The following is a 12,929-nucleotide window of genomic DNA, read 5'->3' on the forward strand; positions in this document are numbered from 1 at the left end:
TCTTGGATTCTAGAGCCTGGCGGTGGACACATAAATTTTCGTGACAACACGTCTTCCTCGCATAATTCACCGGAATATACTCTCATTTCTCCGCTCCTACTGAACATAAAGGGAGGTGGAGGAGGTGGCAACAAGATGATTGAGCCTGAGAGGATTTATATGATCATTCTTCGATATTCAACATAGCGTTAACAAGAAGCATAAACGCCTAATAGTTTTGTCTTCTATGCACACTCTAATCCGTCAAACCCTCGTGGAACTCCAACGTAAAAATGGTGCGCAAAGATGTCAAGTGGAAAGCAAAAGGGTGGGCCTAAAATTTTGCGCCTAGAGGTCAGACTGAAACAAGAAGTGTAGACAAAAATGAGAGGTGGACTAATTCAAAAGAAAGGCCTATCGGCCTAAATATCAAAACACTTACTTATCAATCGATAATAAATATCAAATACTTAATTCATTATATTTAAAAAATTACAAAAACTAATTAAATTATAACTTTATTTTAAATTATTATTAATTATAAAATAATTAATATATATTAAAAATATATCCACTTAAAAAAAACATGGAACAAGAGTCTTAGTTATGGAGATTTACCTCTACTTTGAAAGATAAAATTTTGATAGGGAACTAGCAACCTTCCCAGATATATGCAACAACCCACAAGTCACATGTATGACATATATCATAAACTCATAGTTGAGCCTTGGACCGAGACATCTAAATACCACTGGAACTAGAGTCGGGATCCCAGACTCCAATGGGATGCCTATCCCTCCAACCTTACTATGATGGGCCATGTCGCCGGGGACTTCAACCCTGATGGATAGGATGGAAAATCATCATACCTACAACTCGAGCTACTTTACCATGGAGATTCTTAATCTATATCATAATAGGATTTCTTACAATGCCATGGGCCAATATTATGGCTTATTGATACCACATGCCTGAAAAATTGTAACTCACTTCATATGACATTTTGGTCATATGATAATAATTTAGGTGTGGTGTAACTTATAGATGAAATAGTCTTTTTCACTGAAATTCGATTATACAATTTCAAGCAAGAATGTGATTTTTTGTTGTTTAAAACACATTTTTGAATGCATAAATGGATGCAATAGCTTGAAAAATCCCGAGGCCATTTGAACTCTACAGATTAAAACAACTTAAACTCAAGTTTTTAATTTTGGTTAAAATTTCGTCGAAAAAATGTCATGAAAAAAGGTTATTTTGTCGAAAAAATGTCATGAAAAAGGTCATTTTGTCTATAGGTTAGACTACGCCTTTTTTTTTATTGCGTCCGAGAAGCAAGTCATTTCGTTGAAAAAATGTCATGAAAAAGGCCACTTCATCTATAAGTTAGACTAAACCTTTTTTTAATTGTGCCCGAGAAGCTCTCTAGCCCAGTATGGTAGAAATGTTGTAATGTTTAACATTTTGACTAAGTCAAAATAAAATTAAACTTAAAATTAAAATTATCAACAAAACATTTTGGCTCGTCAAATACATAAAACTAAAATAAACATAAAATTAATAATTATATTTATACTTACAATTAATTATAATCCATCTTAATTTTGCATCTATCAAACCCAAGTGGGATCAAAACTCTTGAGATACAAACCTATTTTAAAGTGAAAATAAATTTGATCCCTCTCAAAGCTTGGTAGATCTAGAGTTAAGATGAATATTTTAATCAATTTAATTAAAAGAGTTAAAAAAACATAACTTCTTTGGAGATAAATCTAAACCATAGTTGAAGAGGTGTGGACTCTTGTTGGTTAACTTCCTAGTTCGCAAGCTCTCTTTTGTTGATTAAGATCATTTGAGTCCTCTCCTAGATAGAGTTTTTCTCCCTTTTGAGTGTGCTTAGCTAATTGTTGGAGCATGTGGGAGTTGTTGGGCATTGGCAGTAGAAGACAAAGTCGTGTTCGAGCTAGTATACAGAGCCATGTGCATGAATTAAAGCCTTAAGTGTGATTTTGGGCGAATCCCCTATGAACTATGTGTGAGGCCAATAGAATGTGTTTCCTAAACCTGTGTGGATCAGTGGGAGGCTTAGTGGAAGAATGAATCACTTTGGTGTTTGTTATATAGCTAATAAAAATCCATTGGACATGAAATTATGGGTTACTATCGTTATTGTTGGGTAGTTGATAGATCACCTAGAAAATGGACATCAAATCCATGTGGTGCTTGCTATGAAAAGACAATTGATGAACCACCTAGATAGAGGATTCCAACTCTTGAGACTAAGCAGTACCCCATCTAAAACTTGAGTGAAATGCTTGTGAGTTTTAGGTGAATCACATGTGAACTATGTTTGAGGTCAGTGCACTGTGTTGTCTAATCTTGTGTGGATTAGTGGGAGGTTCAGTGGAAGACTGAATCACTATGGTGTTTGTTATATACTTGATAAAACATCCAGACAAGAAATTTTGGGTCACGACCCCCTGCAAGCCAAGGTGCTACTTATGCACCAAATCCTCTATAAATGACATATGCCTCTTGTTTTTTGGTGTTGTTAGTTTTTTGGATTGTATGGCTTTTTTGCTTATGGAGTTTATAGGAAACATGACAATATCTTCTTTATTTTTGTATTGCTTCTCTGGCTAAAAAAATCCGGTTGGAGTGAAGTCGAGAGGGTAAAGATGATATGGACTGCAAGATGTATTTACATGATGATATAATAAAAGTTTTTTAACCGACAAAGAAAAAGATAATTAATGTGTATATTTTTTATTATTGTTGTACTTTATAAAATGACGTTATGAGATATGTTTATGGAAATAAATAAAATAAAATAAATTAACTAGATATGTACATGAGATAATATTTAAAAAATAAATCAAATTAAATTTATCTTAAATTGGGATCTATCAAATAATGAGGGATCAAATTTCTCTAAGTATGGATTTTTAACTATTTAATTCCATATCAAGTGCTTCAACAAATTTTGTCCCTTTAATTACTTGATAGACCAAATTCTATGATGATTTTTTTTTTCACGTTTTATTCTTTTACAAACCTAGTTATTTATTTATTTCTTGTAATTAAATGTATTCTCGAAGGTAATGTCACATGCCATGAATCCATTTCCCTTCACAGCTGGGTTTTAGATCTAATTTTTTGCGGCTAGATCTAGATCTAGGCGGCTAGGTTCTAGATCTAATCCTCTGCACCCAGATCTAGATCTAATCTTCTGCCTTATTTTTCTGCAGCTGGGTTCTAAGGGCAAGTAAAATATGGCTCCCAGCTTCGCGAAAATCGCTGGTGGCTCATCTACTTCTGGAGGGCAAGCTCCTGCCCATATCGTTAGTGAAGCTCCAGCTCCCACTATCCAAGTGGTCTAGGCCTCACTCGATGAGGCTTTGAAGTTTTCTGAAAGTGCCCTAATTTGCTGGTTCAATGGTTTTTGGCCGCGGCTGACAGCTCTCCACAATTGGATCTCGGAGGTATGGAAGCCTGTCATTTCTGATGAAATTAATATCTACCCCTGTGCTAGGGGTTTCTTTATAGTAGATTTTGAAAATCCTGAAAGCAAACAATGTATTCTAGATTCCGGCCCTTGGTTTTGGGAAAAATCAGGCCTATTCATGAAGCCATGGAACCCATCATTCGATCCCTCTACAGCAGTCATAACCTCAGCACCAATTTGGGTGAGATTGCCAAGCCTACCCTTGCATCTCTGGAATCTCTCCTCGCTAAAAGCCATCGGAAATGCAATTGGGAAATTTTACTGCAGGTGCCCAGAAACAGAGGAATATGCCAGAGCCACCTATGCACGCATCTGTGTGGAAATGGACTTCAGCGTCAGATTCCCAACTGAAATAAACCTAACAAGTAAAGACTATGCGTGGAACTAGAAACTTGATTATGAAAGTGTCCTCTTCAGATGTTGATCCTGCTTTGAGACAGGGCATCTAGCCAAAAATTGCCCAAAAGCTTCCGAGAAAAATTTTGCTAGAAAAAATCACCACAGATCTACATGGTGGGAAGGAGCACAAAAAGAACACTACATTGTCATCAAAGAAGAATACTCTAGAGAAAACTCTGAATCACAAGAAATCAGGCAAGAAAGAAATAGCTCTCAAGACAAGCAAGGAGAAAGCCCCGCCCAACAAATCAACAGTTATGAGGATTCGAATACCGCACAAAATAAATCTTCATTTAACAGCAAAGCAGATCTCCTAGACCAAACTTCTTCTCCGACTATCTTCAAAAGAACGAACACAATAGATCGCGAAGCTAAGACACCAATGTCCCAAGAACCAGAAGAGATGAAGGAGATGCAAGATAAAGGAAGTTGGAAGATTGTAGAGAAAAAAAAGAAAGCTACAGCACCAATCTTGCCAAGAAAGACGAGAAGCCAGATAATTAAAAATTAAGAAAATTATAGGTCCGATAGACCAATTTGGTCTCAGTGGACGTTAATCACCATCATCATCATTGATTAAATCAATTACAAATAAAGTTCAAGTTTTTTTGTTCATTATGTATTAACTAACCTAAATCTATTTTAATTGTGGATCTACCAAGCCCAGAGGCATCAAACTCTTAAAATAGATTTACCAAGTCTTTAGAGAGATCACATTTCTTGAAATGCAAATTAAGATGAATCTAACCTAATTCTACATAACTTTTACGTTATTTACATGAAAATAAATAATAAAATAATATAAATTCTACGTAACTTTTACTTTATTTACATGAAAATAAATAATAAAATAATATAAATTCTAACGACAAAACAATCAACAAATATTTATCAATTTTTAATTTAACTAATATTATATTCCTTTGGAAGAACAGATATTAGCGTTCTGATGAAAGCAATCCGCCAAACATTCCGAATTTTTAATGACGTCATGACAAAAAATTACCATTTCTCGTAAATGAGCATTAAAATAATTATGGATCTCATTTCTTCGTAGACGTTTTTAATTGGAGCAACTTGTCTCTAGTTTGTATTGTGGTTTTTATTATTTAATAAATTTGTAAAATAAATTAAATATATAATAATTTTATTTTATGATGATGAGCGTTTATTACACTTATAATGGTTTATTAAATTTTAAAAAATTAATATTATTTAAATATTAAGATAGTAAGAGAAGAGTTTTAAGATTATTATAATTCTGATGATGTAAGAAGTTAAAAGATTATTATAATTTTAATTTTTTAAAAAGTCAAGAAGGTTAATTTTTTTTGTAAAATAAAAATTTATTATTTTTAAACGTGAGTTACAACTAAAAGTTATATAGTTCATTTTGATTTTTTAGCAGGGATACTAGACCATAATTAAAATTGGACATTATGTAGGGTTATAAGAGACATATAAAACATGACATAACAAAATTGAAACAAGCATTTACGATGCTATTGGCATATCCAGCCACAAACAAAAACAGTGGCACAAAAATGATCAAAAACATGAGTCATCATCTAGTCAAGAAAGGGGATTAGAGTTTGAGCTTGCTACCAGGATTAGACTTGCTTGGTCAGCAAGAGGTCAAGGCGTCGCCAAAGGAATCCCAAATTGTTGCTCAATTTTGGCCAATTGACTATCTAGATGACGGTCATAATACCTAAGATGGCCATGCATATGGTTTAGGGACTATTGCTTCCTGGTTGTCCATTAGTTCCCAAAATGAATTTCATTTGCCAATATAGGTCAATGGTATGCATGTATTGGCTTCATTTGCTCCAATTTTGACCTCTGTATAGGATCTAGGCTTCTCATTATTCCCTCACTATTGTGTCAAAGAGAGCAGGTCGTTGAGTGGATGCATTCCTTTCTGACTGAGTCATCTCTTCTTGCACATGCAGAGGCAACTACTTGTAGTATCGCACTTTAGATCATGTTGCCTTGTCCTGCAAGCAAGAGTTCCCTCATAATATGCAGGTCTCCTTCTCGGTTTTCCCCTCTCCCTTGGCATAATGGAAGGAAAATCAATAAACTTGACAAGACAAAAAGGAATCTTCGGAGTTGTTTGAGCTTTGTTGACTCTCAAAACAATTTGAACTGGGTGCCCCATGTCGAATGGTGTTGTTGTCCTGAGGCAATTTGTATCATATCCACCACCATGTTGTGTATTTGAATAACTTAACCCTTTATGCCCATCCCCCAAGAGGCAACTTGGGCCATGACAAAGGAGGGAGTCCCCCACCCCTCCCACGTGGCAGAGAGACAGCACAAGAGGATGCCTAGCACAACCCTCGATGTTGTATCATGCTTGCCTTTCCACTCAAAACCTTTTGATTTCCCTTGTCCTCGATTGCGTGGCACAAGTTTTCAGGAGTCATGATATTACTATGTTCTTCCTTCTGCATGGGGGCGTGTTGTCATGTCCCCTTGCATATTGGTCAGGTGTAGCAGTGGCAATGCCACCCCCCACCCGCACCCACCCACCCTTGCTCTTCTCTTATTACCTCATACGAGGAAAGAAGGTCAATATTGTTACAATTATTTTATAATTTAGTTTTAATTAGAGTGTAGGGAGGGTATTTTAATATCTTAGTGTCACAAAAATGACAAGTTCTTGCACTCCATGATATTGAGAAATTCTCTTTTGACATAGATAATTTTCTTTTTTTGAGCAATGTTGATTTTATTTTTTGTGTTAGTCAGAAGAGAAAGATACTTTTAATATTTTAAATTTGGGTTCACCACCTTCTTGTAATATCCAAGTTTCCTTTTTATTTTGTAACTCTTTATTATATCAAAAATTCTTTTTAAATTTACATATAATAATATTTTTAATATTATCTTTTATTCTGGATTTAAGGCATCTGTGGTTTATATCTTTTGACTTAGTTACTGAGAATCCACAATAAAAACCATTTTCCGTCAACGTTTAAAATCCCAACCGGGATCCATCATCAGGACTTCTTGAATGTTGATAGTAGAAGAGCTTAAATGAGGGATTTAAATAGCTATGAGGAGAGTAGATTTAATGATGAGATGAATGTCGGCTTGTTTAATAATATTAATTGTAGTTTTTGAATAATTTTTGATTAATTATTGATGAGTTAATTTATTAATTTAAAATATTAAAAATTATTATTATAATCCTTAATCTTAATATCACTAAACCTTAATAATAATCTTAATAATTAATATTAATAATTAAGATAGTAATCATTATTATAAATATTTACTACCAAATATTTAATTTTTATTAATTCATTAATAGATCTTAAATAATAATTAATAATAACTATTATACTTTGTTATATGATAATAATCTAATTTGTTATATGATAATAATCTAATTATTTTGATACTGATACTTCATATAAGCATTTAATATTTAATATATATTAGTATCTGAATATAAAATATAAAATATATTATTACAAGTAATATTATTAATTATAAATTAGTATGTGAAATATTTATTTTTTAATATATATTAGTATTGGATGAATAGTAATATTAGTATATTGTATTAATATTAAATTTTAATATATATTAATATTAATAATAATTAATATATTAAAATTAATTAATATTAATAATTAATAATTAACAACAAATTAATAATAAATAATTAATATTAATAATTGATAATTAATATCAAGACCTAATAATTAATATTAATAATTAAAATAGTAATCATTATTATGAATATTTACTAGGAAATGTTTAATTTTTATTAATAGTTTACTAATTAATAGATTTATTAATAGATCTTAATTAATACTTAATAATAACAATTCATAATAATAGTTAATGATAATAGTAATAGCTATTATCATAATTATTATTGTAAATGTTGTAATTAAATACTAATTATTATTATTATTATCATACTTAAATTATTATAGTAATGCTACTAACTACTAACTATTTAGAATAGGAGAGGGATATCTGATGATGATGATGGTGGTGGTTAACGTCCACTGAGACCAAATTGGTCTATCGGACCTACAATTTTCTTAGTTTTTAATTATCTGGCTCCTCGTCTTTCTTGGCGAGATTGGTGTTGTAGCTTTCTTTTTCTTCTCTACGGTCTTCCAACTTCCTTTATCTTGCATCTTCTTCATCTCTTCTGGTTCTTGGGACATTGGTGTCTTAGCTTCGCGATCTATTGTGTTCGTCCTTTTGAAGATAGTCAGAGAAGAAGTTTGGTCTAGGAGATCCACTTTGTTGTTAAACAAAGGTTTATTTTGTGCAGAGTTCGGATCCTCATCACTGTTGATTTGATGCGTAGGACTTTCTCCCTGTTTGTCTTGGGAGTTGTTTCTACCCACTGATTGCTATACCTGAGATGTATTGGTGATCTTAATTTCTCTGATTAAGGGAAGCCAACTTCCACTAATTTCAATACCATTGTCTCTGTTGAGATTATGTGGATGTTTGATAATTTCAAGAGCTTCTCTAATCTTTCACCTATGATGATGTTCTTCCCTTGCGACAATTGAGGCGCTTTCCAAGCAGACATGGTGCTTAGTTTTTGAGGAATGTTTTGCCAAGGCCGAAGTACGAGACCTTTCATTCCTAATATCAGCTCCATGTTCCTTGAGTCTTGTCACTCCAACTATGTAATTCTTTGTTATCACCCCAACAATGTAAGTATCTTTCAGTGACAAAAAAAATCTGGCTTTGACTGCTTGTTGAAGGAGCAACGAAACCCTAGCCAAAGAACGACGCAAGAAGCTTGCAGATGCTCCTCAACAGCCCTTGCTGCTGGGGTTTGAGCACCATGGACACACCAGAGGATGGAGAGCCTCTATTAGATTACCAGCAAGAAAATGACGGAACAACAAAAGCTTTTGCCTCTCCCATCTCCGGAATGGGCCTGACAAAGAATAGACCATTAGTCACAAAGTTTGTTAAAAGATTGGAAAACATTCCTGAAATCTCACTTCCTCCTGCCCTTCCCCATAGAGCAACACATTCTCTGGTGGAGTGAGGATTAGTGGGGCAGTTTACGGGGTTATGGCCATCACCCAAAACTGTGCAAAAATGGGTAGAAAGGAATTGGACCTTGTCAATAGATGGAAAAATCTCAATCAGGTTTTGTGGAAGAGGATATTACACCTTTCACTTTGAAACCAAGGAGGACCAAGATCTGATTTTCAGGAATGGACCTTATTTTATGGATACAAGGGGTTCGTATCTAAATAGATGGACGCCAAATTTCGACCCAGAAATGGATGTTCCCAATGCCGTCCCCATCTGGGTTAGATTGCCACACCTTCCCCTCCACTATTGGGGGGATGATTCAGTCAAATCCATAGGAAACATAGTTGGGAAATATATAGACATATGCGAGCCAAAGGAAAATATGCATGCATGCACCAGAATCTATGTAGAAGTGGATCTTGGGAAAGGGCTACCAGAAGCTATCAAAATCAAAGTGGACCAGTGGATGCACATACAACAACTGGATTATGAACAAATTCCCTTCAAATGCAAGGTATGTCACGAATAAGGTCATTTTGCAAATAGATGTACAAAAAAAAAGAAAATGTAAATGAAAAGAGTGAAGATCCGGAAAACAAATGGGAACAGGTCAGAAGAAAGAAGACAGTCAACAAACAAACAAATCTATCTTCCTCACAACCGCCCACATCCTCTGATCTCCATCCCACATCACCCAAAGAAGATAATAATCCTCTTGCCAGCCTTAATCCTTTTGAGCCTCTGGATCCTTCAGCTCCCTCATCCCCTGGACCACGATCCAGATCTAGATCCCCACAACATACCCCCAACCCCCCTTCATCCCCTCTGGCATCAAACTCTCACACCCCTCCCCCTCCCTCAGTAGACATAATTCTAACCAGAAAACAGTCAAAGGAAGCACCCCCAAATGTAGAATATAAAAAAAAAGCAGGAAGAAAGACAAACAAAGAACTCAGGGATGAAGCAGTAGCAAAGGAAATGGCATTAGGAACGCAGCAACCTATGGAAAGCTTCTTAGGAAGGAGTACAGGAAACAACGAAAAGAGTCAGCAAAGAGGGAAAGGAGCCATGCACCACCCAACAAGTAAATAATGATAGTGGTCTCCTGGAATTGCAGAGGAATGGGATCATCCGTCAAAGAAAATGCCACAAGAGACATTCTGGCAAAAGAAAACCCAGATATCCTTATGATTCAGGAGACAAAAACAAACAATCAAGAAACTGAAAATATAAAAAAAAAAAAAAATCAGAAATTATGAAGGGGAAGCAATACAGGCAACAGGAGTGTCTAGAGGTATTTGCACAATATGGAAAAAAGGAACATGGGAGTTAATAAAATACAAAAAAGACCAGCATTGGATCCAAACGGATCTAATGCAAATCAACACAAAAGAGAGGTATAGTGTTATAAATATATATGCCCCAAATCACTACAAGGAAAAAGAGCAATGCTGGGCCACCATAAAAGAAGCACTAAAAGAAATACAAGCTGGGAAAATAATTCTAGGAGGAGATTTAAATTTGGTAAGAAGTATAGAAGAAAAGTTTGGAGGAACATACCATACTAACCCATCCAGGGATATTCTAGAAGAAATAATGGAACAACACAATTTAATAGACATCCCACCTAGCAACGAGAAATACACTTGGAGCAATAAAAGAGTGGGCAAAAGCAACATAAAAGAGAGGCTGGATAGAATTCTGATACAAGAAAACATAGTAGCAGTGCACAACTCCATAAAATAAAAAATTATACACACCACAACATCTGACCATAAACCGGTGACAATAGTCATGGGCAAAATGGAAAACCAGGGACCGCTCCTGTTTAGATACAACTCAATTTGGGATAGCAACACAGAAATCAACGAACTAGTCAAGGAAGCATGGGAGCCAAGAGTAACAAGATCACCACAGTATATCTAGGAAACAAAATTAAAAATTGCAAGAACCAAATTAAAGGAATGGGCAAGAGCAAATGAAATTAAAAATAAAAGAAAAGAAAAAAGAGTTACAGTAGAAAATGGAAAGCATGCAAACTGAAAAAGAAAACAGAGAAGAAGGCAAGCAAGATTACCTAAGAGAGAAGGAAATCTTCTGGGAAATATATAGGGAAAATAGGAAAGAAGAAGAAGAGGCAAGACTGAAATCCAGAAGTCTGTGGCTCAAGGCAGGGGACAAAAACACATCCTTTTTCCACAACACAATGAAAATAAGAAGGGAAAGAAACCAAATAGAAAAAATTCAAGTCGAAAGCCAAGAGGTCAAAGGTGCAGAGGAACTAAAAAAAGCAGCCTATCAGCACTTTAAAAACTTACTATCAGCTAGTGGAGAAATGGTTGAGAGTGAAGATTTCTTAAAGCACACAAAAAAAATAAAAAAATAAAAAAAGAACAAAATGTTGCAATGTGCAAGGATCCCACAGAAGAAGAGGTAGTGGCGGCCATATGGAGCCTGCATCCAGACAAAGTCCGTGGGCCAGATGGTTTCACAATAGCATTCTACAGATATCAATGGTATACCATCAGAAAGAATTTCTTAAGAATGGTGAAGAATGTATTCAAAAAAAAATAGGAGGCAACACAAAATCTTCCTATCTTGCTCTAATCCCAAAGGAAGAAAACCCCTCAACTTTCAATAGGTTTTGCCCTATCTCTCTTTGCAATTCTTCTTACAAGATAATAACAAAAATAATTGCAAATAGAATCAAGGAAGTACTCCCAATAATCATATCTGAAAACCAAGGAGGTTTCGTGCCCAACAGGCAAATCATAGATAATGTCATTATTGTACAGGAAGTTGTACACTCTAGTATGCTAAGGCAAGAGAAAGGCCTCATAATCAAGCTAGATATGGCTAATGCTTTTGACAGGGTCAGCCATCCATATCTAATGGCTATCCTCTAGAAACTTGGTTTCTCAAGAGAAATAAGGGAAGTCATACAGGCATGCATTTCTACTCCTTGGATTGCCCCCCTTATAAATGGAAGGCCCAGTGACTTCTTCCAAAGCACAAGAGGCCTTAGGCAAGGTTGTCCTCTCTCTCCCTTCCTATATATTATAATGGCGGAAACTTTAAGTAGGGCTTTGGAAAACCAAAGAAAGGAAAGAAGCATCATAGGGATTAGAATAGCAAAAGGAGTTAAAACAATAAACCACTCACTTTTTGCTGATGATACATTGCTGCTGGGAGGGGCTTCAACAATAATAGCAAGGAGGTTCAAAAAAGTTCTAGATGATTTCTTATAGGTATCAGGTGGGCTATTAAACAATGCAAAATGCAGGATATATGGATGGAATACCCCCCCAAGAACTATGCAAAGGATCTCACAAATCTTAGACATCCCTGTACAGGAAAAATGGACACACTTCTTCTATTTGGGACTTCCGATCTCAAAAGAGAACATGAAGACAGAAATATGGACTAAACAAATTGAAAAAATGAAAAACAAAATACAAAGGTGGGGTATGATGTGGCTGAATATGTCAGGAAGGGTAATACTAATCAAAGCACTCCTTGCAGCACTACCTATTTACCAGTATGCAATAATCATGGCCCCAACAAGTGTACATAAACAAATGGAGTTAATCTTAAGAAGTTTCTTGTGGCAGAGGGGGAAGCAAGAAAACAAAAAATTTAGCCTGGTTAGGTGGGAGGAAGTAGTCCTTCCTTACGAACAAGGAGGAATATCAATATGGATACCTGGGCTCATGAACGCAGCACTAGGAATGAAAATAGCATGGAGACTAATTACAGGAAAAGAGAGCTGGTGGAAAAATACTCTTTTATCAAAGTATATGGAGGGCAACGGGGAAAGATTACTTAAGGGAAATATCCCAATAAGACAATTTACTTAAGTTTGGAAGCTGGTTAAAAAACAATTCCATTAATGAGTAGATACATTTCTAAACTCCCAGGCAATGGAAAAACAATTTCAATCTGGGAGAACAAAATCATGGGAAAAGAACCACTTCAGACCCATCCAGAAATTGAAGACATACAAGAGTGGATG

General features: G+C 35.1%; 1 protein-coding gene across 1 annotated transcript in view; it reads left to right on the forward strand.

The window, feature by feature from the left end:
- The window catches only part of LOC149188096 (glutathione S-transferase L3-like), a 193,664-nt gene that overhangs the window by 13,337 nt on the left and 167,398 nt on the right, over positions 1–12,929 (forward strand). The gene's annotated exons all lie outside the window — the stretch shown is intronic.

This window comes from Pinus tabuliformis, chromosome 3_1 (assembly GCF_031772625.1).
Source record: "Pinus tabuliformis cultivar Carrire ecotype Pingquan chromosome 3_1, CPIR1, whole genome shotgun sequence".
In the NCBI taxonomy this organism is placed as follows: domain Eukaryota; kingdom Viridiplantae; phylum Streptophyta; class Pinopsida; order Pinales; family Pinaceae; genus Pinus; species Pinus tabuliformis.